We start from the raw sequence: 27,939 nt of genomic DNA, 5'->3' as shown, positions 1-27,939 counted from the left end.
ATCACTCTAGTTGTTCTGAAGGCAAGATCTGGCTTTAAGGTGCCCATAAAGGTCTTGATCTTATGCATTGCAAAGTTTACTTTCCTGAGTTGATAATATTAAAGAGTTACTCATAAAAACCATACATCTGGGTCAGAAGTGGCAATTGAATTCCTAAAAAAAATATCCTCTGGAAACCAGAGTGTTCCTCTAGCTTCCACTTTGGGTTATTTATAAACAATATATTCCCCATGCTGACTATAGCATCTTAATAAATATCTTTAACCTGCTCCCAGTAACTCAAAATAAGAATCTCAGGGCTGTAATGAGCCTTCATGTCTCCATCAGACATGTGTTATGAGATCAAGTTCTCTCCATTCCATCTCCAAAAATAGGCCAACCGCCCCACACACAAAATTAATTATCAAAGATCTGGGGAGGAAGGGGAGAATAGTGACTGGATTAGTAAAGCCATTGTTTGCAAGTGATAGAAAACCAACTCATATCAGCTTAAGGAGAAATAGAATCTACTGGTTGATGTAATTACAAAGTCCAAAGTTCTTCATGCAAAGCCTGTGTGTTTCAGTCAGGGCTAGATTCAGGGACCCAAGTAATGACACCAGGACCAGTATTTCTCTGTCTCTCTACTCTGTTTGCTTCTGTTCGACTTCATTCTACAGACTGACTCTCCATGTGGCAAGAAGGCAGCCACCAGTATCTCTGAACTCACATCCTCCCAGACTAGCAATCACAGGGCACATAGAACTTCTCTCTACCACTGCTTATTGGCACTGTTGTAAGGCAAGACTGTGATCATCCCTTTTTGGATCATATACCCAAATTGGAACCAACAAACCTGATGGGAAAGTGGGGTATTCTGGTCATCCTGGGTCATAACCCCAGTCCATTCCATGTGGGAATTCAGTGATGGACATTTATCACCAGGACTAAATGGAGGAGGGGAGGAGTTTCCCAAAGAGATCCAAAAAAAATGGAAATGGGAAGGAATGCCCTGGAACAAAAAAAAAAAAAATCGAGTTATCGGACTTCCCTGGTCGCGTAGTGGTTAAGAATCTGCCTGCCAATGCAGGGGACACAGGTTCAAGCCCTGGTCCGAGAAGATCCCACATGCGGCGGATCGACTAAGCTCATGCGCCACAACTACTGAGCCTGTGCTCTAGAGCCAGCGAGCCACAACTACTGAAGCCCGCGAGCCTACAGCCCATGCTCCACAACAAGAGAAGCCACTGCAATGAGAAGCCCGCGCACCGCAACGAAGAGTAGCCCCCGCTCACCTCAACTAGAGAAAGTCTGCACACAACGACGAAGACTCGATGCAGCCAAAAATAAATTAATTAATTAATTAATTTTTAAAAAATCGAGTTACCATGATCCACCAGAGTCACTCCATCAACTGACCTGAGTTGAGCAAAGGATTGGAGAAGGCACACTTAAGACACAAGAATAAATTAGTAAGCTACTTTAAAAGTTAAGGTGAACTAAACAAAAACAAAAACTGTAATTAATGACAACCCAGTATCATTGAGCACACCTAGTACCCAGATCTTTGTTTCTAAATGCCATTCCCTACTAAAAGGAAATTGGGTTCCTTAGAGAAAGGGCTGATTCCGGATCTGGGCAGAAAAAAACCAAGGTGAGTCTAGGACATTACGTGTGTGCCAGAAAATAAGGAAATGCTCAAAGTCCAATGTGAACATATATAAACTGCAAATGACTTTCAAATGTATCACCATATCCATATATGGTGTTTAAAGTACTATTCTTTCAACTTTTCTTCAGACTTGAAATTGTTCAAATTAAATATTTGTGAATAAACAGAGATTTTTAAAAAGGAACAAAGATGCTAGCTTGAAAGTGGTCTCCCACTGGCTAAATTTGGAATAATTTGAGCATCAAAGAGAATAATAGGGAATTCCCTGGTGGTCCAGTGATTAGGACTCCGTGCTTTCACTTCCAAGGGCGCAGGTTCAATCCCTGGTTGGGGAAATAAGATCCCACAAGCTGCGTGGCATGGCCAAAAACAAAAACAAAACAAAACAAATCCAAAAAATAATAATAATTGTAAGTGATTATAAAATATTAAATGTATTACAATCTGTGAATCAATATTAATACTATCTTTAAAAGAGAGAATTTTTAAGGTAATTTGCCATAACTGAAGGTGAAAATTAACAATTAAGGGAATGAATTTAGCATTTACTCTGTCTTTTTAAAATTATCTGAAGTTCATCATGTGTTCATGGAGAAAAATCTCTTCTTTACAGAATAATGCCAGTTAAGAAATATAGAATAGAATAGCCAATAGAAAAATTATACAACTAGGAAATACTAATTGCAGGCAGGAAAATATACCAATATAAGAAATGCTTTTATAAAGTCACTACCACCAACCATCTTTACCAGCAACAGAGCATTTACAAAGTTATCAGATAACATCACTAATACCTCCAATTCCACGCAACACCATAGGATTTATTGAAGCCCTCTCTCTTTCCAGCTCCACCAGTGAGAAATCTGGCTCGCATTAGCCTCAATATATTAACTTATTTGTGCAGTCCTCTGTACATAGGCTATTTCCTGACCCCACCAGGCTGCCTTCTGGGTTGGCCATCTCAGGATGAGTTCCCAGTTGGCCCTGATGCCTGGCCCTGTGCCAAGCCAGCCCTCCTGTCGGATCCCACACGTGAACTGTTTGCACCAATATTTATGCCCTCAATTCTCTAGACAAATGGTTCACAACCAGAAACAAATTTGCCTCCCAGAGGACTTTGGACGGTGTATGGAGACATTTTTGGTTGTCACAACTATGGGGAGGCTACTGACATCTAGCGGACAGAGGCCAAGGATGCTGTTAAACACACTGCAGTGCACAGACAGCCCCCCACCAAAGAGAACCATCTGAATCAAGATTTCAAAAGTACTAAGGTTGAGACTATAATACACCTCATTGATAATTTGTAGATTATTACATGGGAAATCATAATAAACTGGTTAAAATAAAATATATTATTAAAATTAATTTCATTTTAAAAATTTAATGGGGCTACTAGAAATTTTTAAATTACAAATGTGACATTTGCTGCCTCTAGGATCCCCTCAGGAGGCACATTCTATCTGGTTGTCCTTTTGTATTCTTTTTTCTGTTATTGTTGTTTTCTTGGTTGTCCTTCTTTTTATTGATAAGAGTATTATAAATATCATCTTTCTAAGTCTTGCTAAACTTAAAACCTTTCATTCAAAGACACCTACTGGGCATGTATTCAAGGGGAATCCTGGCTTTGTCACCCTTCCCTGCCGTCTACGGTGCGAAGGAAAAAAGGCACACGCCCAACGTGGAGCTCGAACCCACAGCCCCTTAGATTAAGGGTCTCATGCTCTACCAACTGAGCTACCCGGATACACCAGGGCGATGCATATTTTCAGAGAGGAGTATGTACATACTACTTGGCATGGCCCTGAGGATGAAGCGGGAGCACCATTGACAGCTCCTGTGGGAGGAGAAGCTCCCGGCAGCCCAGTGGGATTTACCCAGGCCTCCTGGTCAGCGGGTGGAGCCGGGACTCCGCGGTCCTGGGCCGACGAAACCCACCGGGCCGGGCTGCTCCTTCCAGCTGGGAGCGTGCGTCTTCCCATAAGCTCTGGGCCCCAAGGGCGCCCCAACATACCAGAGACCACCCGCCTAATAGAGTCATCCATTCACTCAAGTGTTTATTGAGCGCCTAAGGTATACCAGGCACTAAGGGTACAGCAGTTAACAAATTGGATTTTTAAGAAAGAGGAAGAAAGGGGGCCAGATTCCGGATCAGATGAAGTTGCTGCTTTTCATTTTTGTTTCCTTCCTCACCAGGCTCGACGCCTGCAGTTTAACGGAGCAGACAAATATGAACTGCAGTAGGTGTCTTTTTAGGGGCGATTCTCTCTCCCTTCTACGGATACTTGCCCTGCCCTCCTTAGATATTAAGGAAGGAAGGAAGGAAAGAAGGAAGGAAGGAAGGAAGGAAGGAAGGAAGGAAGGAAGGAAGGAAGGAAGGAAGGAAGGAAGGAAAGAAGGAAGGAAGGAAAGAAAAGAAAAGAAAAGAAGCGTGATGTTTCCGAGGACACAGGGCCCTTTCTCACCCCGGAGGAACTATAAAAAGTCACAAAAGTAGCTATACTTTATAACAGAAATCCAGGCAGAAAATCACCCACAGTCCTAACCCAGATAAAGTCAACGTTATCTTTGGCCCACGTTACTTCCAACTCTTCCGTAAGCGCCCATTCAATTCTTACATTCACATATCAAAGGTGCAACGTCTGCTCTCCACATATTCTGTTTACCTTTTGACCTGAATATTTGTGCATTTTTCTAGTCTCTTTTTTTTTCTCCCCTTCCCTCCTCGGCTCTTCCACACCAGATTCTTTCTTGGGCAGTCATGCAGGGACAGCTGCGGTTTGGGAGTTACCGTTTGTTTTATAAGAATTGGCTCATATACGGCTTTCATAGCGGGATCTTCCAAGTGAACCGGGATAGACTGAACGTTCTTTTCTGAGGTTGAACACTATTAATGAAGCAAAATGTATTCCATCTCTCTCCTACGGATGGTCATTCCCCTTTGCCTTTTATTTATTGTTTACCAAACTGCTGCAATAAAACTTCCTACATCGGTAGTTTTGTCTGTTACAGATTCACAGAAGTGAAATTAGAGGATCAAAGAGGTGTGTGTACCAGACTGCTTTCCAAAACACAGAGTGAAACTACACATTTTTTCCATTAAGATGTATGGGTACACGGTCTTTCTCCTTCCCCTCTTTTCGAAGTAAACATCTGTAAATTTAACTCGCATTCCCTTAAGGTCAGTGGCGTATCTTCGAATTTCATAAAGACTCATATTTTCCTCTGTGTAACCCAAAGCTCGCCCCTCCATCTAGAGATAGAGTGCCCCCTCACACTACCCTAGGTGGGACTCGAACCCACAATCCCTGAGTTTAGGAAGCTAGTGCCTTATCCATTAGGCCACTGGGGCAGCTACCGCAAATTTTCCTGAGAATATGGGAAGAAGGAATAACTCGTCAGCACTGGCTAGAAAATGCTCCAGGAATTGGCTTGAGTATCTACTCAAAACTTGGCTGAATCCCTGCAACGTCCCAACCTCTATCCAAGTCTCCAGGAATGCAGTCGTGAACAAAACAGAAACTGCCGCTCCCGGCGGAGCTCCTGTGCAGACCGCGCACTCGCCGCCCGCCGCGCTCTCCTGCCTTCTTGTGGCTCCTCCAGCGCGGGCACCGCCGAGTCTGGCTTGTCGGGTTCCTCCAGAAGGAGTTCCAAGCTCCGGAACGCCCTGGATTCTCCTCCGGATGACAGATTCAGCGAGCAGTGAGGGACCCTGGCTGAATCAGTGGTGTGTTGGGCCGGACCACCGACTGCAGTGTGTGTGATAAATGTTCGGTCCTCCCGGGCCCCGGCTGGACAGAAGACCCGGGAGCGCGCAGGGCTGGAGGAAGATGATGCGGGACCAACACCGTGTGCAAGGGGAGGAGACCCCTCCACACCCTCCGAGGCTCACCCGCAGGCGGAAGTCAGAGCCTCCTCCGCAGCCTCCTGCGCTGGGCGCTGTCACTCAGGGCTTGGCCTACGTACAGGAGACTGGGGGCGCGCGGAATGTTCTACACCGGGCCTCGCTTTTCCAGGCCCAGAGCCAGAACAAACCCCTCCCCATGGAGCTATACAAAGCCGAAGTCCCGGGTATCTGGACACACCCCTGCAATTTTCCTCGCAACCCACCCTTCTTTATTCACTAAGGCTTGTAATTTATCCAAATGTAAAATTTCAGGAGAATCCAGAGCCGCTCAAGATTTCCCGCCCCCCTCCTCCCAGGAGAGCTCCCGATACCTCAGAGACTCCTCTCGCCACCTCCCCACCCCAAATGTATCTTTTATCATTGGAGCAACAAGATTATCTAACGCACAGTCCAAAAAAAAAAATCCAGGACAGAATCAGAGAACACACTTTGATTCAGTCTTCTAATCTCCTTTGTCCGGCTGGTCCTGGCAGTCTGGCCACAGGCCCGGATGAAGCGGCGGGAGGGCGGCTGGAGCCGCCACCCCCGAGACTGCACAGGGACCAATTTGGAGGAACGCGGCCTTCACTGAGAGGAACTAGGACGCTGTAGACGCGGCCCCCTTGCTCCGGGGGTGTGCTTCGTCTTCTGGGTGCGCGAGGTCTCGGCACAGGCTCTCCTCTTAAATCGATTGCATTTTAGCAGAAGGCGGGAGGAGGAGCAGACCCCAGGCAACACGCTTTCCAGAAGCAGTTGGCGGCCCGTTGGGACGGGACGGGTGTGTTTCTGTACATACTCATCTTTGGGGGTGACAGACTGAAGGAGGAATCCAGGCACAGGTCCTAGGCTCTGCCTTGGTCTAGAAGCGGTCGCGTTTGCCGGGATTGACAAGTGTCCTTGGTTCGACCGCAGCTTTGGGGCTCCAGCATCCCTCTGGTTTTCCACATCCGTTTAAACTGGGCCCGGAATTTCTTTACTTTCCCAAAAACAAGCTCTTCACTGCTTTGAGGTTTGTTTGTTTTTAATATCCAACATTTTCAGTTGTTTTAGCGGGAGGATTGGTCCCCCAAACCCCGCCCATTCGTGTTACTGGAAACCTCGACTCTCTGCTGGAGTGTTTTTCTTTGTAACTTCCTTCAAGCTGTTAATAATTTTTTAACCAATAAATTAAAGTTTAAAAAAATGTTTTTATTTTATTCATTTTTGGTTGCGTTGGGTCTTCATTGCTGCGCGCGGGCTTACTCTAGTTGCCTCGGGCAGGGGCTACTCTGCTTTGTGGTGCTCGGGCTTCTCATTGCGGTGGCTTCTCTTGTTGCGGAGCACGGGCTCTAGGCGCGCGGGCTTCAGTAGTTGTGGCACACAACTTAGTTGCTCCCCGGCATGGGGGATCTTCCCGGACCACGGATGGAAACCGTGTGCACTGAATTAGCAAACGGATTCTTAACCACTGCGCTACCGGGGAAGTCCAGTTCCGCCCCACGCCCGGGAAATCTAATTCAAGAGTCAGCCTTGGAATTCTGAGGTAGACTCTGGAAGAAAGAGGAGATTTGGCCTGAGGGGTGACCCCGGCCCACGGTTGCCCCGAAAGCGGGGAACCTTCGCCCTTTACGGAAAGCAGCTCTCTGGGATTGGAACTCCTTAAGGGTCAAAGTCAAACCCCACCGGGACCCCCAGCCGCCAAAAAAGGGGACTATCACAGCCTGACGTCCAGAGAGGGGCACAGGATACCTGTCCTGATGGCGTGGACCCCAGGACTACCATGCTCGGGCTCCGGGAACCCTTTCCCGATCTGGGGCAGCGGGACCAGGGCAGACCTGGGAGCGCCCAGGTGAGGGGTAACCAGCAAATGGAAAGAAGAGGAGGAGGAAGAAAAGGGAATAAAGAAAGGGGAGGAAGGCTTGGGGCGCCGTCTCTAAGTACCTCATCCATCCTCCCAGCTGGGTAGTCACAGCGGATACGTTACTGGACACTTAGCAGGGATGTTTGAGTCTCACTGGAGTAATTGCTGGACTTGAACCCTGAAAGCTATGTGACTCTGGGAGACTGTTGCCTCTCACGGATTTTCTCCCCTACCGGCCTTAACCTAATCGAAGCCCCAGGCGCAGCGCCCTGAACCGGGATGTCCGCACCACTGGACCCCCCAAGACTTCTACTAAAATTTTAAAAGCACCTGGAGACACATTGAGGCTTTGAAATATTTTCTCTAATTCTCTCTTGCAGTGTTGGGTTCGATGCCCAAGGTCTGGGGCCTCAGGTAGTTCCCAAATCTCTACAGAGGAACTGTTTTTGTGTAAAAAGAAGTGGGCTCGTCCGGGATTTGAACCCGGGACCTCTCGCACCCTAAGCGAGAATCATACCCCTAGACCAACGAGCCACACGATCCAGGGCCTTTGGCTCTCTTCTAAGACTTCTTGGAGTCCCGGATGTGGAACAGGGAAGCCAGTGAAGTGGTGTGGGGAGGAGGTTCCAATGTCAGACCCGCCGGGAAGTGTTGAGCTCAAAGACCAGTGAGCGAGGCAAGGACCCCAGAGCTCCCCATGCCCACAAAGAGGGGAGCAGCCCCTGCACCCTACCCGCCGGCCCAAATCTGGTGGAGCCAGCGCTCAGACAACAATGAGCCCACAGGCCAGGAAGGGCCGGCGATCCGTGCGTCCCCGCCCGGCCCTTAGGTCACTTAGCAAACACTCCTTGCAGCCGGGAGCGCGCTTGTGGCCGCGCTGGGGTAAAAGCCAGCAAGGAACTCCGGGCCCGGCGGGGCAGCGTTGAGTGCCTTTTTTTTTTTTTTTTTTTTAATTATTATTTTTTTTATCATTTAAATTTTATTTTATTTATTTTTTTATACAACAGGTTCTTATTAGTTATCTATTTTATACATATTAGTGTATATATGTCAATCCCAGTCTCCCAACTCATCCCACCCCCGGCCACTTTCTCCCCTTGGTGTCCATACGTTTGTTCTCTACATCTGTGTCTCTATTTCTGCCCTGCATTGAGTGCCTTTTGATGGCAGGTCACAGGAACGCCTTGCTTGGAAAAGCCGCTCCCCCAGGTGTGGTATCCTGGTTACTAGTCGCTACCTGCTGAGTTTCTCAGGACTCCAAACAACAGGTCCAAACCAGAAAAAGAACTCGCCCAACGTGGGGCTCGAACCCACGACCCTGAGATTAAGAGTCTCATGCTCTACCAACTGAGCTAGCCGGGCACTCAGTAGTGATGTTATCGTTGTACATGTTGATGGGGGGTAACGTGAAGGTGATGGGACCTAGAATAGGTAATTACTTAGACGTGGGCAGCAGGGGCGGGTCAGCGGCCAAAGCTTCCTGGGCCTCACAGGGGGTTCCCCGCCACAGGTTCCACTCCCCACCGCCGCTCCCTGCTGCAACAAGGGTGTTTCTCGTCCAGGACTTCCCTCACCACCCAGTAGCTAGGGAACCCGGTCTGGCCCCTGTGCCCGCCCGGCCCACCTGACGTCGGGTGTAGGGAGAGGCAGCTGGGCGTAGGGGGACGGAGGGAGCGGCGCCAGGGGTGAAAACCTAGGGCGAGATGTACTACAGTTAGTTTAACGATTGACCCCTTGAGGGACCTCTGGATTATTTCCAGTTTTTTTGGCTGTTAAAGTAAAACAGCTATAAACACTCGTGTACAGGTTTTTGTGTGAACATAGTCTTCATTTTTCTGAGATAAATACCCAAATTGCTGGGTCATATGGTAGTTACATGTTCAGGTTTTTTTTTTTTTTTTTGCCTGCATTGGGTATTCGTTACTGCGCACGGGCTTTCTCTAGCTGAGGAGAGCGGGGGCTACTCTTCGTTGCGGTGCGTGGCTTCTTATTGCGGTGGCTTCTCTTGTTGCAGAGCACAGGCTCTAGGCACTCAGGCTTCAGTAGTTGTGGCACGCAGGCTCAGTAGTTGTGGTGCACGGCTTAGTTGCTCCGCGGCATGTGGGATTTTCCCGGGCCAGGGTTCACACCCATGTCCCTTGCATTGGCAGGCTGATTCTTAACCACTGCGCCACCAGGGAAGCTCCACATGTGTGGTGACCCACTGTCTCCAATAAAATGTTCAATAGAAGTAGAGAGTGTCAGCATCCTTGTTGCATTTCTAACCTCAGAGAGAATGTTTTCAAGGTTTCACCACAAATATGAAATTTGCTGCAATATTTTGTAGATAATTTGAGAAGTTATGGGTATTACCTTCTTTGGCTAATTTACTAAGAATTTTAAAAATCATGAATGAAAGTTGGATTGTATCAGATACTTTCCCCTGAATTTATTGAATACATTTACCAATTTTCTCCTGTCAAATCAACCTTGCATTCCCTAGGATAAATTCAGCTCGGCCGTGGCATATTATTCTTTTTACATCTTGTAAGATTTGGTTGGCTAATATTTTAAGATTTTATATTTATTTTCATGAGCAAGATTATGTGCTTTTAAATGTCTTTTTCATGCTGTCCATGGTTAGTTTGATATCAGAATAGCGCTAGCCTCATAAAATGTGTTCAGAGGTTCCCTCTTCTATGCAAGATTTTGTGTGAGACTAAAATTTTATTTCTTGAATGTTTGTTAGCGTGCTCCACTGATGCCATCTGGGTCAAGAATTTTCGTTGGAGGGTAATATTTGACTATTGATTCACTTTATTAGTTTTAAGATCATTTACATTTTTATTCCAGTTTGATTCCATTAAGGCATGTTTTATATTTCAAAAAATTATATATTTTTTCTAAATTTTACAAAGTTGTTTAGAATATGCTTTTATTATCTTCTTAAATTATGCAATAAGTGTAAAGTCATTCCTTGATACAGGTTATGTGTGTCTTCTGTCATTATTTCTTAACCAGTTTTTGCAGAGCTTTATCAATAACATTAGCTTTTTTCAAGACCTGCCTTCCAAGATTTGTCATTAATCTCTATTGTATGCCTGTTTTCAACTTCATTACGCTCATCTCTTCATCATTTCTTCCCTTGTTCTAATTTATCTGGGTTTATTTTTGCTGTACTTTTTCTAACTTCTTGTCATTAGCTTTCAACCTGTCTTCTCTATTATACACATCTAAGGTTATCAATTTCCCTCTAACTACTGCTTTAGCTATGTCTTAAAGGTTTTGGTATGTAGTATTTTCATCATCATTTATTTCTAAGTATTTTCTAAATCCCATTGTAATTTCTTCCTTAACCCATGGAATTTTTAGAAGTGTATTGCTTAATTTGTAATCATATTGGGATATTTTAAGGGTTTTTTTGGTTTTTTATTATTTATTTTGACCTATTTTTAGTTTACCATTTCTCTCATCTTTTTAAGCCAACTGTTAATATATCTATTGAGTTTTGTTTCAATTTTTGCATATTTTTATTTTTAGAAAAATTTAGTCCTGTTTCATTCTTCTAAAGCATTTTACAGAGCTCCTGTTCTCAAATATATTTTCATTATTGTCTTTCATGTCTTTATACATGGTAGAGATAGTTGTGTTATAGTCTGTGTCTGATAATCTTAGCATCTGAAATCTTTCCAGTTTTATTTCCATTGTCTATTGTTCATTGGTTGTTGCTCATGGTGCCTCATTTCCTTGTTATTTTTCATTGTGAGTAGCCCATTTTCCTTGTGTGGGGAATCCTGTGAGATCTAGAATAAAAGTGTATTTCTCTACAGAAAATTGTTTACTTCTGCTAGGGGCTCAAGGACTTACCAGTCATGGGTCACTTTAAACCAAATTTTCTACTTGATTTCCCCCCACCCCAGTTGGTCCTCAAGTTCCCAGCATTGGATTATTCATGATCCTTGGTTCATGGCACACAAACTCTCCATCCCAAACAAAAAGAAAGACCCTCTGCCACCCATTTCTCTGCTTCCTCCTCTCCAGCGTAACCATCCTTAAGATCCTATGGGAGGCAAATGCTCTTGGCACCCCATGGCACTCTTCTTTCCAGCACAAGCTGAAGGCGTCGGCCAGCAAGCACTTGAGACCCCACGGTGGTGGGGGGGGGGACTTTTCCTGGGCCAGTGTGCCCGGGGAAGTGGGAAAGGCTGGAGGAGTTAACCTCCCTCCCGATTTCCTCTCACTCCAGGGTACTTTGAGGAAAGGTGCCTTTCCACTGAGCAACTGTTTTGTAGGAATTTGGAGCCTGGAACCATCCCCACCTCAGGGTTCTGCACAACAGATGTCCACCCCTGTAGAGTTCTTGAACATGTTTTGTTAGGCTTACTCACAGGTCCGAGATATTCTCTGATCGTGGTAAGGTGTGTGTTGTCCTGAATCCGTTGCTTGAGGTTATTGAGCTGGCAGGACATGGGGTGGGGGTGTAACCACGTGGGATAGTAGCCTCAGACCAACAACACACCCACTATTGTTCTTCAGATGCTTGAATTTTGAACTTTCCCATGATAGCAGGTCCCGGTGCTTGGTGTCTGGGCTCCTGCTGTCCACCTCTTGCGCCTCGCAAAGGCGGTCCCCTGAGCTGCAGAACAGGGCGGAGGGGACACGGTTCCTGGCGGGTGCTGGGATCCAGGGCCACGGTACTCCTACCGACCTCGGGCAGGGAAGGAGGAGAGACACAGCAGGCCACTTCAGGTAGAGCGACTGGATTTGGGGTGGGGGCGGGCTCGGGACGCCGGCTGCAAATGCCAGCAACCCATCGCTTCTCCCCAGGCTAATGCCTTGGCCTCCTGACGCGGCAGTGTGGGCCCAGGGTTGACGTGTCAGAGGCCTCCAGCTGGTGAAGACGGGGCTCCTGATGCACAGAGGAAGGAAGGACCTCTCCCGTCTTCGGTGCCTCTAACCTGGACTGACAAAAGTAGCTTGTTGGGAGACTCGTGGAGATGCTTTGGTTACTGGTCCTCAGTGACATTTTTTAAACCACAGTGGGTGGCATTGAGTGGGGCTGAGACACAAAACTGGGGAAAAAGTAGATTTGAAGCCGGGGCCTGTCGCACCCTAAGCAAGAATCATACCCCTAGACCAACAAGCCACCTGACCTCCATCCTTTGGCTCTCCCCTATGATGCTGTGACACCCCGGGGGTGGGACCAACAAGGCCAATGAAGTGGCTCGAAGAAGAGACTCCAATTTCAGACCCACCGGGAAATGTAGAGTTCCCAGGACCCATGGGCAGGGAGAAAACCCAGCGCTCCCTGTGCCGACAAAGTAGGCAGCAGCCCTTGCTCTCCCCCCAGTGCGGTGGTCCCCGCCGCCTCTCCTCCGCGCTCGAACGACAAAGAGCCCCCGACCAGGAAGGGCGGCCGGCCTTAAGTCCCCGCGCCGCTCTTCGGTCACTTTGCAGGCCTCCTCGCAGCAGCGAGCGCGCTGGGGACCCGCGAGGCCAAAGCCGGCGAGGAGCTCCTGGCCGCGCGGGGCAGGCGGACTGCTCAAGAGCCGGCGGGGGCGCGCGAAGGGTCCTTGGGCCTCGATAGCCGGGACGCTCGCTTTGGAAGAAGTCGAACCCCCAAGTACTGGCACCCAGTAATTGCTCACCAAACCCCTGCGGAGTGCAGGGAGGAAACGGCCACCACCGCCTCTGCCTCCCCGCGCTGCTCCCGCTTCTCCCGGCTCCGCTCCCAGCTCCCGCCACGGTGAGATCAAAACCAAGAAAGCGAGCACGTGGGGCCTCCAACCTGCGAGGCTGACTTTGAGAGTCGCTTTGTTCTACCGACTGAATCAGCCGGCCAGCTACGGTCCTGGCCTCGAATGTCCTAGGATGGCCTGGCGGGGGCGCGGGGCGCGGCCCCTAGAGTGAGGCGGGTTAGCCCACCAACCAGACCCCATACCTGGGCGGGTCACGATGCCCCTCCCAGCTCACCAGGGGGAGGAGGAAGAGGTTCCTCCGGTCCTGTTGGGCAGTAAGAGGACGCTGCCCTCAGAACAGCGAGAGCCGTGTCCAGGAGTCGGGGGTCGGGTTCTGGGGCACACTCTGCAGTCGGTATGTCCTTCCCAGATGTTCAACCATTCCCCCACCCCTCTGGATCCATGGCGCCATTTCTTCTTTCTCTCATCTGGGAAGCCCCGGGGCCGAGCGCAGGACCCAACATTGAAGTTCTGCCCAGGGAAGCCCGGGAGTCTGTCTCTCTCTCTCTCCCTCCTTCTCCCCACCACTAAAACGCAACCTTAAGTAAGAGTAGGGCTCACCTGCGACTTGAGCAGTGACCATCCCGAGCCATAAGACCTGTACCCCTAGAGCAGCCAATAATGCACTTTCCTTCGCTGTTTGCCGGAGTCATCTCCTTTGACTGCGCGCTGATCCCACTCTCAGAGGAAGCCGTCTGCATCTCGCCGAAGCCTCCACTGGTCGATCTTCCGTCCTCCGCTGAAAACGCTGAAAGAAAAAGAGGGCTCGTCCGGGATTTGAACCCGGGACCTCTCGCACCCAAAGCGAGAATCATACCCCTAGACCAACGAGCCACCACATCATCCTTTTTTTTTCTTTTACTCTCTCAGCCCTTCTACAGGTGACTTATGCGACTCTCGCCCCGATAGCTCAGTTGTTAGCGTGCGCACCTGTGAATCTGACTCTGTGGGTTCGCGGGTTCGCAGCCGCTGTCAGATTTCGAATCGAGGGTTAGATTATCTGCTCCATGTACGGCGGGAGCCAGAGGAAGACCGCACAGCTGCGGCTCTCCGTTCTCGTGAGACCCCTGAAACCACGGCTTTCCTATTACACATGCAGGGAGGAGACTCGCAGCCCTGTTCCAGGGTGAACAGCTACGCCCGCAAGCGGCCCCACACGGGGACCAATCGGGGGTATCTACTCCTGGGCCTCGTGAGGGAGGGAGGCAAAACAGACACTGGAACTACTGAACAGCCCTGTATTCCCCTTCTTGATCGACACCTACCTAATCGACACCTAGATCAAGTTCTCCCTCAACGGAGCAGTGTCTCTGAGCGAGAGGAGGAGGAGGTTTGGTGGAATGGCTCATTGGTCCAGGGGTATGATTCTCGATTAGGTGCAAGAGAGTCAAATTCCTGGAGGAGCCCAGGTTTTCACACTTTCTTGTATTTTAATTGGGGACAGTTTTCCCCGAGGAGGAAAACCCTTGTCGGCCTTAAAGGGCATTGGTTCTTGCCTTGTCCTGGGAGTCTAGAAGCTGCCATGAGAAGCCCCACCCGCTACAAGGAGCAGACAACTCCGAGTGCAGGACCCAGCCCGGATTCCTCCAGTGAGCAGGAATTTGTGTGTTTCAGCTCACTGTGCCTCCAACAGGGCACATTTTAGTCGGGAGTGGACAGCTGGGAGCAGAAAACCAACCCACGTGGGACCGGAATCCACAATAGGCACCAAAAAGCTCGCCCAACGTGGGGCTCGAACCCACGACCCTGAGATTAAGAGTCTCATGCTCTACCGACTGAGCTAGCCGGGCAATTACTAGTAGCTGCCTGCGGCCAAGTTTTCAAACTTGACTGGCTGTGGACCATTCCCAAATGACTGGATGGGCAGATCCCGGGGTCAGCGGGGACATGGAGTCCCCTCAGGGCATTCTGTGGGTCTAGACTGCCTGGAATTCTCGGCGTCCCCAGGCCAGGGAGCAGCTGTGCCGGGTTGTGGGTGAGGCGCCTCACTGACCAACGGACGGACGAGCGGCCGGCGGCTCAGCAGCCGCCGGAAGCCCTGCGGCGTGGACAGAACTCAGGGCTGACGCGCCCGAGCTGATCCCGGGACTCGCGGCCCCGCGGCCCGAAAATGACAAGGGGCCCACATAGATGCTGTTGCTGAATATCTAGGTTAAAGTCGCGTCTCGGCTCAGGACGATGCTAGGGTCTGTTCCAGATCATGGACGTTTTCAGCTGCACGCATTGTCCTCAACCCCAACCCCAAAAGTCAGTCTGAGATCCTGGATGGTGCCGGTCGCCGAGTTGAATCCGGTCTTTCTCTGGGCCTTGACACCGCCTGAGGCCCACCTGTTGACGCCAGGGTCCCCGCACCACCCTGAGGCCAGGGGAGGTGGGTGCGCCATCTTGAGGTGGCGCCAGGGATGCGGGAACCCAGCCTCTTCCTCAGAGCGATGGAAAGCAGGCCTGACCCGTGGATTCCTCCTGTCCTTGAAATATTTTGCTGAACCCTGACTCTGAGTCCAGCCGGATCACCTGGTGGGAGCAAGCCCTTAGGATCCAGAGGTAGGGGCTGCCAATCTAGGACAAGACTGTTCAGGTTCCTGCCCAAAGGGGTGGGGAGGAGTGTGAGGTGGGGAGGCAAGAGGGGCCCCGGGAACTGAGAGGGGCCTCAGGGAGAAAACCTGGGCTTCCACCAGCCCAGAGATGCCCTGCTCAGGGAGGTGGCTGGGGTGGCCTGGGGTGGGCAGACAGACTGGAAGCTCAGGCAGGAGTCTTGAGGCACTGTTCTAAATGCTTTACCAAAAAATTAAGTAACTTAAGATCCCAACCAAATCTTTGAGACATGAACTGCTACTATCCCCACTTTACAGATGGGTAAACTGAGGCTCTTGAGAGCCCAGGCTTGGTGGGTCCAGATCTGTGAAGTCCAGATGAGGAATAGAGGAGCCTGGTCCTGCAACCCTCCCTCAACCCTAAAAGAACTGCCCAGGATTTGTGTCCTTGACTTTCCACACTATGGGGAGGCTCAAGACCCCAGACCACAAGCCATTTGGCCTTGGAGATTTCCCAGTTCAGGATCTCTCCAGGAAGCACAGAATTCTCCTGAAACTGAGGTTCAGGGATGGAGTCTGTGCACGGAAGTATGGATGCATGGGTCAGGGACATGGGTCAGCCCACAGTGTCCCAAAGTGAGACCTGGACAACGACGAGGGAGGGGAGGGCTCCGGCTCCAGGACCCCCTCTCTTCACTCTCTCCTGTCTCAACCTCTTTTCTCTCCATCATAACTTAAGGCACCTAGAATCAGGGCCCACCATTCCATCCACACCACAAAAGTGTCCTGAGTGCAAGGGAAGGGCTTGTCCAGGACTTGAATCCAGGGCTTTTCACTCCTAAAGCTAGACATATACCCCTAGAAATCCATCAAGGTCAGTTACTTCCCCTGCCTCTCTTCCTTCCTCGGAAGTGGTGTTGCTCCCTGTTAGGTGGGGACTGTATTGTCCATTCTTCTGACAACCATTGGCTGAGCCAGGCCTTGAGCTGAGGCTGGGGATACACTGAGTACCAACTTGCCCACAGAACCACAGTGACAGTAGGACTGTGAATGGCAACAGGGTCTCCTGGATGCTGGGAGGAGTCCCTGGAGAGAAGCATCTCAGGGCTGGGGCAGGGAAGGTGGGTGCAGCGGGTGTGGGGCTGCCTGCATTTGAGAGGGGAAGGTAGAAATTGGCCCCTAAAATAAGAGAGAATCTGGCCCCTGATGCTGGGGTCAGGTTTAATTTTAAACATGTCTATTCCTTATTCCTATACTATCCTCTCTGTCATCTGGGCTCCCAGCCTCCTCTGTCCACCCGTGCAGGGGCCAGGGTGTTGCAAAGGGCTCCCCAGGGGGGCCCAGCTCTCTCTTGTGGGTCTGAACAGAACATGTCTGGAAAAGGTCAGGAGGCTACATCTTGAGGTGTCCTATGGGTTATTTTATTTTGTGGATTCCAGGTTGTTCTGGGCTCCACAATGAGATAGTAATATTTACTCATGCTGGGAGCACAAGAGTATCTGGGTGGAGGCCTCAGTTAAACCCAAAGGTCCAGAGCCGTAAAAGGCAGGTCCAAGGTGCGGTACAGGCCACGTCCCTGAGATAAGAGCCTCAGTTCAGCAACACCCCCTGCATCCACAGTGGCAGCAGCCTTAGGGGGGTAAGGGGGTGTTTTAAGAGGAAGGCAGAGCCTGGTGCCCTGGAGGCAGGTAGACCAGGGAGGGTCCTCAGCTCCTTCCACCTCATTCCCATGCCTTGGGGGCCTCCAGAGACCAGGATCCAGGTGTGGGTCCCTACCAGGCTTCAGGCTCTGGCCCAGGGCGGTCGGGAGGAGCAGACTGGTTGAGTTCCTTGGGCTCTGGGGTCAGGGCTGCTCTGAGGCCCTTTGCTTGCAGAGACAGAGGCAGCAGTGGAGGAGGCTGAGGGTGGTTTGAAATCCAAGCCTGTTCCTCTGCTAGGAGCAGGAGTGTGACCACAGATCCTCAGTCAAAGGGCAATGGGATGTTAGGACCCTGCCTCCTGGGTGGGTGTCCCCATCCTACCTGGCCTCTTTTCCTCCTGATCCCCAGGTTTGGATGCTTTCCCCTCCAGCACCCTCACTTGGAGCATTCCCTGAGGTAAGACGACCCTACCACCCACCCATAGAGAGGGGTAGAATGTGAGTCTCCTTTAGTGTGAGGATGTAGGGGGCCCTATCGACCCACACAAAGCCAACTCAAGGGTATGAGTGAGGCAGGGAGACCCCAATCAGCAGGGGAGCAGATCCTAGACCACACCCATAGGGTGGGGACCCCTCCAGGCCTGGCTCTGCCTTTCCATGTTTAAGCCACACCCTTTCCCCTCCCCCACTCCAAATGTCTCCTCTGAGGGAATATCACACCCCAAAACGGGATTCCTTCTTCCTCCTCATAGAATGAGGAGACTGGGATTTTGTGTTTCTTTTCTCGGGAAGATATCTCCAAACAGCACTCGGAGATGTTGAAAGCCTGGGCAGGAGACAGGGATCCCTAAAATAGAAGACTCGCCCGACGTGGGGCTCGAACCCACGACCCTGAGATTAAGAGTCTCATGCTCTACCGACTGAGCTAGCCGGGCGGCGCAAGCACAGCTAGGGCCCAGGTGACTGGCTACTCCTCACCCTTTTCTTCCCATCCTCTAAGTCCCGCAGGTGGGCACAGGGGCCGAATCCTGGAGCTCAGTCTCCCACTCGTGGCCCAAGTTCCAGCGCAGCAGAGGAATGTCGGGGCCCCGATCCCTGGACAGTGGCCCACTCACCGGAGCCTCCGCCGCAGACAAACCGGGTCCCCTTTGCCGCGTGCTCCGGTGGGGCTGTTTGAGGTCTGGGGTCGCTGAGGCCGCAGTCTGGAGTCCGGAATCCGAGGAGCTGCGACCTCCTCTCTCTTCCTCAGCATGATCCCGGGGCCAGGTCCTGGGTCCGAGCCTCAAGGGCGTCGTCGTGGGACAAGGTGCCGCGCCGGTCCGAGGACGAGTGCAGAGGTTCTCCCCGCACCCCCACCTCGGTCCTTGTCCACAGGTCCCGGTGTCCTTCCCAACAGGGTCCCGCTGTCCCCCCGCGCCTCCAGGCGAGACGAGCGGAGGGTGAGGGACACTTACTCCAGTTGGAAAAATCCGAAGCGACCCCCTCCCCTGTGCTGGGCACTAAAAAGGGGAGACCTGGTGGAACTCCTCCTCCTGGAGGGGGCTTCGGAGCCTTCCCGGCTTGCCCCACCTGAAACAGACAGGGTCTGAAAACTCCGGGATGCCCAAGACTCCATCGCCCCCAAGGCTAGCACCATACCCTTGAACCAAAAAGCCAGAACGAAGATGAGGGCTCCCGGTACTCGGTCACCCAGACTCCCACATCTGGGGAAGAGGCGGGATTCTCCGCTCCGGAGGAGCGAACCTGGGGGAAGTTTCGGTCCCGATACCCCCAAGGGGAGGGTGAAGTTAGGCTCGGTGTTCTGGGGTCCGGGGTCCAGTCCCGGAGATGCACACGCAGGGCGGCTTCCACCAACGGCCCGACTCCCTCTTCCATCCCCACCAGGCGCGGCGGGGACTTGGGCGGCCGATGAGCTGGGGACGCCCCAGGACCCAGCGGGACCGGGCACGGGGGTGTCCGAGATGGGCCCTAAACAAAGCAACCAGCACAGCAAAATGGTACAGACTGGAACAGACATCGGGCGCCGGGAGCGTGGAAGGGGGCGGGTCCTGCACGGGAAGCCAGCTACCAGGTAGTGCGCCCCGGTGGCCTAATGGAGAAGGCACTGGCCTCCTAAGCCAGGAATTGTGGGTTCGAGTCCCACCCGGGGTAATAACTCACAATTTTGGCATCACTATGCTGGGGTGGCTTCTGTCGGCAAAATCTGTTGTCAGCCACGTCTCTGAGAGCTGCACCTTCTAGGACCCCCGAGGTTAGGGGACGGGTGTTTCTTTACACCCTTGAAGGTGAGGAAAGAAGGGAGCTGGGGTCACATGTGGCTGAACCCACTGAGGCTAGCTGGGGGGTGAGGAGCATCTCACAGAGGTGCAATATCTTTAAAGTTCTGATATGTATTTTTAAACTATCTATCTAGAATGTTTACATTTAAAAATCAATGTACATCTTATAGACTGAAAAACGACCATATGATCACGTCAATACACGCAGTAAAGGCATTTGATAACTCCAACCTCCATTCCTGATTTTTAAAAAAACTCTCAGCAAACTGGTGTTGAGGGGTAGGAGAGAGAGCAAGGAGCTATGAGAAAACTTTTGAGGATGATGAATATGTTCATTATCTTGACTGTGGTGATGGTTTGGGTGTACACAAATGTCAAAAGATATTAAATTGTGCACTTTAAATGTATACAATTTATTATATATCAAAACTTTAAAAAGTTGAAGTATAATTGATGTACAATATTATATAAATTACAGGTGTACAATATAGTGATTCACAATTTTAATGCTGCAGAGCAACTAAGCCCGTGTGCCACAACTACTGAGCCTGCGCTCTAGAGCCCGTGAGCTGCAACTACTGAGCCAGCGCGCCTAGAGCCCATGCTCTGCAACAAGAGAAGCCACCGTAATGAGAAGCCCACGCACCGCAACAAAGAGTAGCCCCCCACTAGCTGCAACTAGAGAAAGCCCACGTGCAGCAACAAAGACCCAAAAGTAAATTTAAAAAAATTTTTAAAGGTTATACTCCATTCATAGTTACTATAAAAATTGGCTATATTCCCTGTGATGTACAATGTATCCTTGTAGCTTATTTTGTACATAATAGTTTCTACCTACTAACTCCTTGCACTTGTGATACCCTTCCCCCCTGCCCTCTCCCCACTGGTAACCACTAGTTTGTTCTCTATATCTGTGAGTCTGAATAAAACTTTTTTTAATGACCACAGAATTATTTGACACTCTTTCCACTGAGAAGTGGCATCTGTGTCTCTTCTCCCTGAGCCTCAGTGGGCTGTGACTTCTTCATACAATAATGTATGGCAGAAGTGACACTGTAGAACCTCCAAGGTTGAATCATGAAGGGGGATGCAACTTCCATCTTGTTCAGTAGAACACATACGTGGGGTTCCAAGTTGCCAAGTAAGAAATTCAATTAGCCTGAATCTTCCATGCTGTGAGGAGGCCCAAGCCACATGGAGAGGTCATGTGCAGATGCTCCATTCCACAGCACCAGCTGAGCTCAGTCTTTGATTCATCTCAGTTCATATGACAGATATGTTGTAAAAGGGGCCTCCAGATGTTTCTAGACTTCAAGTCTTTGCAGCCAGGCCCCAAATTTAACAGACATAAGTTATACCTGCTCTTCCCTGTTGAATTCCTGACCCACAGAATCAATGAGCATAATAAAATATTGCTTTATGCCACTACATTTGAGAGTGTTACATAACAATAATAACTGACAAATAATAACTATTAAACTAAAAGATGGCAAACATATTTAATGGAAGAATTTTGAAAGTTTCTCTCCATGAATTCTGGAACAAAACAAGAATGCCTCCTATCACATTTCAATTTAACATCTTATTAGAGGTCTTAGTGCAATCAGGCAAGAAAAGTAGTTAAAAGGTATAAATAATGATTGGAAATAATTAAACAATACTGCCATGATTCACAAAGGAGATGCCTAAATAGGTAGAAAATCCTACAGATTAAAAATAATAAAAAATAATGAGTTTCATAATGTAACTGAATCTAAGATTAATATACAAAAATGTATTTTTATGTAACTGCAAAACATAGAAAATTATATTCGAAGTGATATAATTTACAATAGCATCCACAAAATCAAATACCTAGCAAAAATTCTAATGAAAGATGTGCCAAACCTATCTCAGAAAAATATAAAACACTATTACGATAAATTAAAGAAGACCTTGTTAAATGAGGGGACACATCATGTTCATGAGTTGAAAGACATTATCGTAATGATATCAAATCACCCCCAACTGACCTACAGAATCAATATTAGACCAATCAAAATCCCAATCGCTGTTTTTGTATAAATTGACAAGCTGATTCTAACACTTATATGAAAGTGCAAATGACCAACAATAACAAAAACAAATTTGAAAAACAAATTTGGGAGATTTACACTCCTGAATACCAAGATTTATTATGAACAGAAATTATTTTGGTCACAAAGGTAAACAGACCATGGAACAAAGCAGCGCAATATTAGAATCACAGGTACTCAGATTCTTGATTTGTGAAAGTTTGCACTACAAAGCAGTGGGGGAAAGGAGGGTCTTTTAAATAAATTGTTCTGAACCAAAACTGTCCCCCTTTAACAGATGGTGAAATTAAGGCCTACAGGGCTAAACGTCTTGAGTCCAGAGCCTGGGATGGGAGGAATGCGACCCCCCCTCCCCCCGCTGCAAGCCCTAAAATGGAAGGGAATGTTTTTACAACTACGGGTTCGGTCAGCATTTGGACCTGGGACCTCTGTCCCCAACAACAAAAGTCATGTCTCTAGCCAAGCGCAGTCCATTGTTGAAGGTCACAAAAACGAGCCACATTTGTCATTTAAACTCATCTAGCAGCAGATCTTTTTTTAAGTCTTTAAATTTAATTAAATTTAATTTTTTTGGCCTCGCCGCGGAGTTTGCAGGATCTTAGTTCTCGGATCAGGGATCGAACCCGGGACTCCAGCATTGAGAGCGCGGAGTCCTAACCACTGGATCGCCAGGGAATTCCCACAAATTTAAAAAATACAAGTAAAAAGGTAAAATTAAGTGTAATGTATTTTAGTTAACCCAATATATCCAAAGTATCATTTCAGCACGTAATCAGACTTCTTACTTTTTTTGGACAAAGGCTTCAAAAGCCAATGCGTATTTTTACACTTAAAGCAGCAATCTCAGTCGGACCAGCCGGAGGAAACCAGTGTCCAGCCGGAGAATAGCTGCCCTGATCGAAGAACTCAACGTAGCTGCTTTTGGGGACTGGGGCGTTCAAGGGCTGCCTGGACCTCTGCGGTTAGGTTCCCCGGGCTGGGGTTGGAGGGGAGGGACGCGGAGGCACGGGGGCCCGGGTCAGCAGGGGTGGGCCTGGAGCGGAGCGCAACACGCATGGCCGGATGAGTCTCTAGGCTCGGTCTCTCATCCTCGAGCTTTAAAACAGCGAAAAACCGGGACAGACAACTGGAGCTCGTCCGGGATTTGAACCCGGGACCTCTCGCACCCGAAGCGAGAATCATACCCCTAGACCAACGAGCCTCCCTAGTGAGCCACGTCCCAGTGCTTCCTACACAACTATTCCCATCGCCCCGCGACTAGGGTTTATTCCGAAGTGGATTGAGAGGAGCACTGGAGTCACGGCGGGGAGACCCAGGAAACCCAGGCCGGCAGGGGCAGAAAGAGGGGTCCGCTAAGCCCGGACAGGACGGGGGGGATTGATTCCTGGACCACAGGGGATTGATTCTTGCCCCAGGAGAGAGAAGAGCAGAAATGTGGGGGCGGGGACGAGAGGCTTGGGTGACCCGGAGAGCACCTTACTCTCCAGGGGAACCCGAGCCTCAGGCTGACAGCCGTGGGGCTGTGGATTGTGGCTGGGGAGCAGGCAGGAAGCAGGGGACTGGCATCAAGTAGCCCCTGGTCGTCTACGGTGGGGCCCCTGCCCTAGAATCTCTAGGAGAGGAGGAACAGGGGGGAAGGAGGGGAAGGTTCCGCTTTTTGCGCCGGGCTCCAAGGCTGCCAGCCTGCGGCGGGGAGAAGAGAGCTCCGATAGAGGATTCTGGCTCTCCCTGTTGATCCCCAAAGCGCCGCAGGGTGGGCGACGACCCCCTTGGGAGCCTCCTGCGGTTCGGGCAAATCCTTTCCGCGGGAAAAGTAAGGCAGAGTGTGGTAAACAGTGGCTGGCTCGTTTGAATAATTCAGTGGGTTTTAGGGTGTAGGGGCTGTCCCTACGGGTCTAATATCTGGCCCTGGGTGATTTGGGGCAGGGGAAATATTGGCCTGGTGTGTGAAAGTTAGATAAGGAGTGGGGTCAGGGTGTGGACTGGAAATTGGTTGGTTTGCAAACTGTTTACTTCCTCTAGAATTAGCTGACCCTGGGGTTGGCAGTCTCTTCCTAGCCAACAGGCCCCTCCAAGAGGTCAAACAATCATAAAAAAAAAAAAAAGACCATACAGGTGCCTTCACCCACTTCACCCTGTCTCTCCTTCCTTTACCAAGCAAAGGTCCCATGCCTTCTCCGGAGCTCCACGTTGGTCTGTAACCCTAGCTCAGGCAATGGTGGGTCGAGGTCCTGGAATTTGTCCAAGGGTCTTGTGATTGGTCTGGCGAATCTGAACTCCCTCAACCCAGCTTGGCAAAAGCTGCGCCCAGCGTGGGGCTCGAACCCACGACCCTAAGATTAAGAATCTCATGCTCTACCGACTGAGCTAGCCGGGCAAAGACAAGAGCAATCTTTGATGCCCTCCTCCTCAGAGTCCCAAAGGCAGGTCCTGCAAAAAAACGGCAAAGGTGCAGCTGCCCCCGGAGTCGGCCTTCTGGCGGCTGGACACAGTCCTTGCCTGGAATTCTGGACATCCAAACCCGGCACCACGCCCCCACCCTGCCCGCCATTCTCAGCCAGCTGTCAGCGGACAGGGAATCTTTCACCTGGTGTTAAAGTGGAATTTTTGGCGTGGGGCCATTAGCCACAGCCCTGGGTCGGCGTCATTCAGGGTGGTCCTTGGGGGTTGAGGATGGGGGCAAGGAACAGCCTCTCTCGAGGATCAGGGGAGCCTGGGTTGACACTCCCTCTGCTTGCATAAACCCAAACCCTAACTCAGTACCGAGCCCCTGCCTATTTATGGCTCCAATTCTTTTAAAATGACCCAAAGAATCAGCCCCCTCCCACTCCTCTGCGGATCTATGTGCAGGGCCACAGAGAGGCCCACGAAGTCCCAGAGGGGAGGGCTCATTGGCCAGTTCTGTTTGTCCCATGGTAGAGTCCTCGCCTCTGTGACTCCACGGAGCCACAGCCTGCCCAAGACCACCAATGTCTTGGGAATATAATGGAAAAATCCGAACCTGGCCCTGGGTCCCACCCACAATGGTTCATCTGTCCAGAAGGTCCCTGGGGGAGGGGCACATCGTTTACCATTCCTGCTCCGCTAGGAAAACCGATCCTGGGTGGGATTCTGTTCCTGACCTCCCTCTACTTCCCCACAAAGTCCCAGACTCTAGAAAAGCTGCCGCTACTGAAAAGTCAGAAGAGCTAGACTGAATGAGGACCCTCTTACCCCCTCCCAGTCCCCCACAGAACCAAGGATGACAGCCCAGCCTTAGCAAAGTAACCAGAACACCCTCGTCCCAGCCTCGGGGGTCTGTAGGAGGAGCTAAGTTATGCCGATGTCCAAAGCTGGAGCTCCATTTGCCCCAAACCCGGGCAACAGAAACCTTCTCCAAGACCCAACACGCAGTCCCTGCTCCTGGTGGAGCTGGGGCTCACAATCCCTGGCTTAAAAGGCCTGCCAGACCCCTTTAGGCCATGGGCCTTCCCCCCACAGCAAGGCTGTGTGGTTCCCCTCCTTCCACCCTCGGACCCTGCAGCAGCCCCTCTTCCAACGTGCACTCCAGTCAACCCCACCCACTCTGCCCTTCCCCCATCTCCCCCTCCTCACTCTGCCCCTGTGTCAGGACTTGAACCAGCCTTCCTGCCCCAGCCCGTGACCCCTCCCTTACAGGTGTGTGCCTCTCCGTGCCCAAAGATCACGGTCTCTCCGGGTGGGGCTGGTCCCCACAAGTCTTGTCCCTGCAGAGTTCTCAGCGCGGGGCCTGGCTAAGGATCCGGCGCAGGGAGTTTGTGGGATGAATGCAGAATGGAGCCAGAATGCTCGGTGGAGAGCAGGATCACCGAGGTCGCAGGAGCAAGAGGGACACGCGAGGGTTGTATCTCAGGTGTGAGAAAGCCCATCGGAATCTAGGCATGAGCTCTTCTGAACATTTTAGTGCTGGCGCTGGGATGCACAGGGAAGAGCGGGCTGGGGACCCTCTGCAGAGCTCTGGAGAGGACAGAGCCTCCGGGGCTGGGAGAGGTGGGGGCTGTGGACAAGGCCACCAGCTCAGGGACGGAGGCTCCTACGGGAGGGCCCCGGGAAAGGCCCCGGCCACACTAACTGGTCCTCTGGGGTGACCGGTGCTCCTGGTCCCTAAGCCTCACGAGACGCACATTTCTCTGAATCCCAATTTGCTTCCAATGGAGGAGAGCGACAGCTGCGTCGCGCGTGGGCTCGTCGGGACGGAGGAATCCAGGCACCGTGACTCTAGCTCTGTCCCGAGCCTTGGGCTGTAGAGAGAAGAAAGGACCCTCACGTTCCCCTGCCGTGGAGGCGTCAGTCTTCTGGGCGTGGAGACGCCAGCCGAGTCTAGGACTAGGAGAGGCACAAGGGAGTCCCGGATCCGCAGAGCGTCAGCCTCCGAGACCTGGTGCTCACAGGGGCGGCGACAGTGCGCTATCCTCTTCTCGAGGGCTGAGAGCTGAACTTATCCGAGCTCAATGCGGGGGCCGCTCGGAATGGAGAAAACGGAGACTTAAGGCTGCACAGGGAAATGGTATGAAGATAACCTGGAATAAGAAGTCAGCCACTTAGGTCTGCTGTGGCTCGTTGGTCTAGGGGTATGATTCTCGCTTAGGGTGCGAGAGGTCCCGGGTTCAAGTCCCGGACGAGCCCGTTCCACTTTGTTTTTATCCCAAGAACTCCCAGGGTACCCAGCCCAGGGACTCCTGCGGGAACGAAATATGGCTCTGAGGGCCCATCGACCTCCACCGCCCACATACAGCCCGCCAGACTAATCGGAAGGGCCAGAAGTCCTGAATCTGAGTCCTGAATTTGGGCTCCATATTAGTTTAGGGAGTGGGAGGTAAGGAGAGAGATCTCCACGCACAGCTGGAGGCCACAGCCTCAGCTTGGGATACCTCGCCCTCCGCCCATCCCTCTGAGGCTCAACACTCCCAGGTGGTTTTCCCCTCTGGCCGCCAGAGGGAGGGCCGAGCCGACGCTGCTGGGCTGGGAATTGGGGAACTTCCACCCGGGCCCCGGTCCGGGAAAGCCCCCAACTGTGTTGCCGGTGAGCTAGGCTCTGGCCGCCGGGCTGCGCTGCTTCTGTTGTTAATGATCGGGGAGCCTCCAGAGACACCCCTCCCACGGGGCGAAAGGGGAGAGTAGGGCGGCTGGGTAGGACTGCCCTGAGCGTGCACCTCACGAAGGGGACCCCTTAACTTCGGCCGCAGTTTCTTCTCACTTCCCCTTTCCTTTCCTGGGATCTGAACAGAAACCTCAGAGCCACCTCAGCCGGTGGCCCAGAACCTAGTAGCAGCACCCTCGCGCTGCATTAATCCAGCCTCTAATGATGGACATCCATGTTGCCCCAACCTTCTCTTTGTCCACATGGGGAGCAGTAAGAGGCGCCCCTCCTCCCCCCAGCCAGGGGGCATCATCTGAGGCCTAGTGGAGAGCACGAGCACCCACTCCAGCCCAGCAGTAAGGAGGTCCCACCCTGTGTGAATTGCCCCCACCAGACAGCAACAGGGCGGCTCCCTCTTTCCCTACCAGAGGTGCATCTAGTCAGAGAAGGCTGCAAACCAGAAGATTTAAATGAGATCTAGAGTCTCATAACATAATACCGAAAATGTCCAAGATGCAATTGAAAATCACTGGTCAAACTAAGAACCAGGAAAATTTCAACTTGAAGGAGAAATGACAATCAAGAAACGCCGACTCAAATGTTGGAACCATCTGCCAAGGAGGGTAAAGGTGGATGAAGCAGCCGTGGTAAAAATGCTTCAAGTAGCAATTACAAGCTACTTGAAACAAATTTAAAAAGTGAAAGTCTCAAATAAATGGAAGATATAAAGAATAGCCAAATGGAAAACTTAGAACTGAAAAATACAGTAACCAAAATAAAAAGCTTAATTGATGGGCAACAGCAGAATGAACAAGACAGAAGAATCAGTAAACTTGAAGACAGAACAATAGAAGTTACCCAATCTGAAGAACAGAGAAAATAAACTTAAAAAATAAAATAAACCAAATAACAGAGCCTCAAGGATCTGTGGGGCTTTAACAAAATAAATAATATTGGAGTCATTGAAGACCCAAGAGAGGAGAAAAATGGGGCTAAATAGTTTTAGAAGAAATAGTAGCTGAAAATTTCCAGTGGGTTTTTTTAAAAAATAAACTTTAGCATAAACAGATGAATGGATAAAGAAGATGTGGCACATATATACAATGGAATATTACTCAGCCATAAAAAGAAACGAAATTGAGTTATTTGTAGTGAGGTGGATGGACCTAGAGCCTGTCATACAGAGTGAAGTAAGTCAGAAAGAGAAAAACAAATACCGT

The 27,939-nt window shown here is 50.5% G+C and overlaps 9 non-coding genes across 9 annotated transcripts; 2 read left to right on the top strand and 7 right to left on the bottom strand.

Moving 5' to 3' along the window:
• Positions 1–7,839: 7,839 nt before the first annotated feature.
• Positions 7,840–7,911, bottom strand: TRNAP-AGG. Its single transcript has one exon. It is a non-coding gene; the product is annotated as a tRNA-Pro (tRNA).
• A 755-nt stretch (positions 7,912–8,666) lies between these two features.
• TRNAK-CUU lies at positions 8,667–8,739 on the bottom strand. The gene has a single exon. It is a non-coding gene; the product is annotated as a tRNA-Lys (tRNA).
• Positions 8,740–13,856: 5,117 nt separating this feature from the next.
• Positions 13,857–13,928, bottom strand: TRNAP-UGG. The gene has a single exon. It is a non-coding gene; the product is annotated as a tRNA-Pro (tRNA).
• An 883-nt stretch (positions 13,929–14,811) lies between these two features.
• TRNAK-CUU lies at positions 14,812–14,884 on the bottom strand. The gene has a single exon. It is a non-coding gene; the product is annotated as a tRNA-Lys (tRNA).
• Positions 14,885–18,129: 3,245 nt separating this feature from the next.
• On the bottom strand, positions 18,130–18,202 carry TRNAK-CUU. Its single transcript has one exon. It is a non-coding gene; the product is annotated as a tRNA-Lys (tRNA).
• A 1,143-nt stretch (positions 18,203–19,345) lies between these two features.
• On the top strand, positions 19,346–19,418 carry TRNAR-CCU. Its single transcript has one exon. It is a non-coding gene; the product is annotated as a tRNA-Arg (tRNA).
• A 3,330-nt stretch (positions 19,419–22,748) lies between these two features.
• On the bottom strand, positions 22,749–22,822 carry TRNAP-CGG. The gene has a single exon. It is a non-coding gene; the product is annotated as a tRNA-Pro (tRNA).
• Positions 22,823–23,925: 1,103 nt separating this feature from the next.
• TRNAK-CUU lies at positions 23,926–23,998 on the bottom strand. The gene has a single exon. It is a non-coding gene; the product is annotated as a tRNA-Lys (tRNA).
• A 2,195-nt stretch (positions 23,999–26,193) lies between these two features.
• Positions 26,194–26,265, top strand: TRNAP-AGG. Its single transcript has one exon. It is a non-coding gene; the product is annotated as a tRNA-Pro (tRNA).
• Positions 26,266–27,939: the final 1,674 nt, after the last annotated feature.

The sequence above is a fragment of the Balaenoptera musculus genome, chromosome 15 (assembly GCF_009873245.2).
Source record: "Balaenoptera musculus isolate JJ_BM4_2016_0621 chromosome 15, mBalMus1.pri.v3, whole genome shotgun sequence".
NCBI lineage: Eukaryota > Metazoa > Chordata > Mammalia > Artiodactyla > Balaenopteridae > Balaenoptera > Balaenoptera musculus.
The sequence above is the reverse complement of the archived record's forward strand: the minus strand, read 5'-3'. Positions and strand labels throughout refer to the sequence as shown.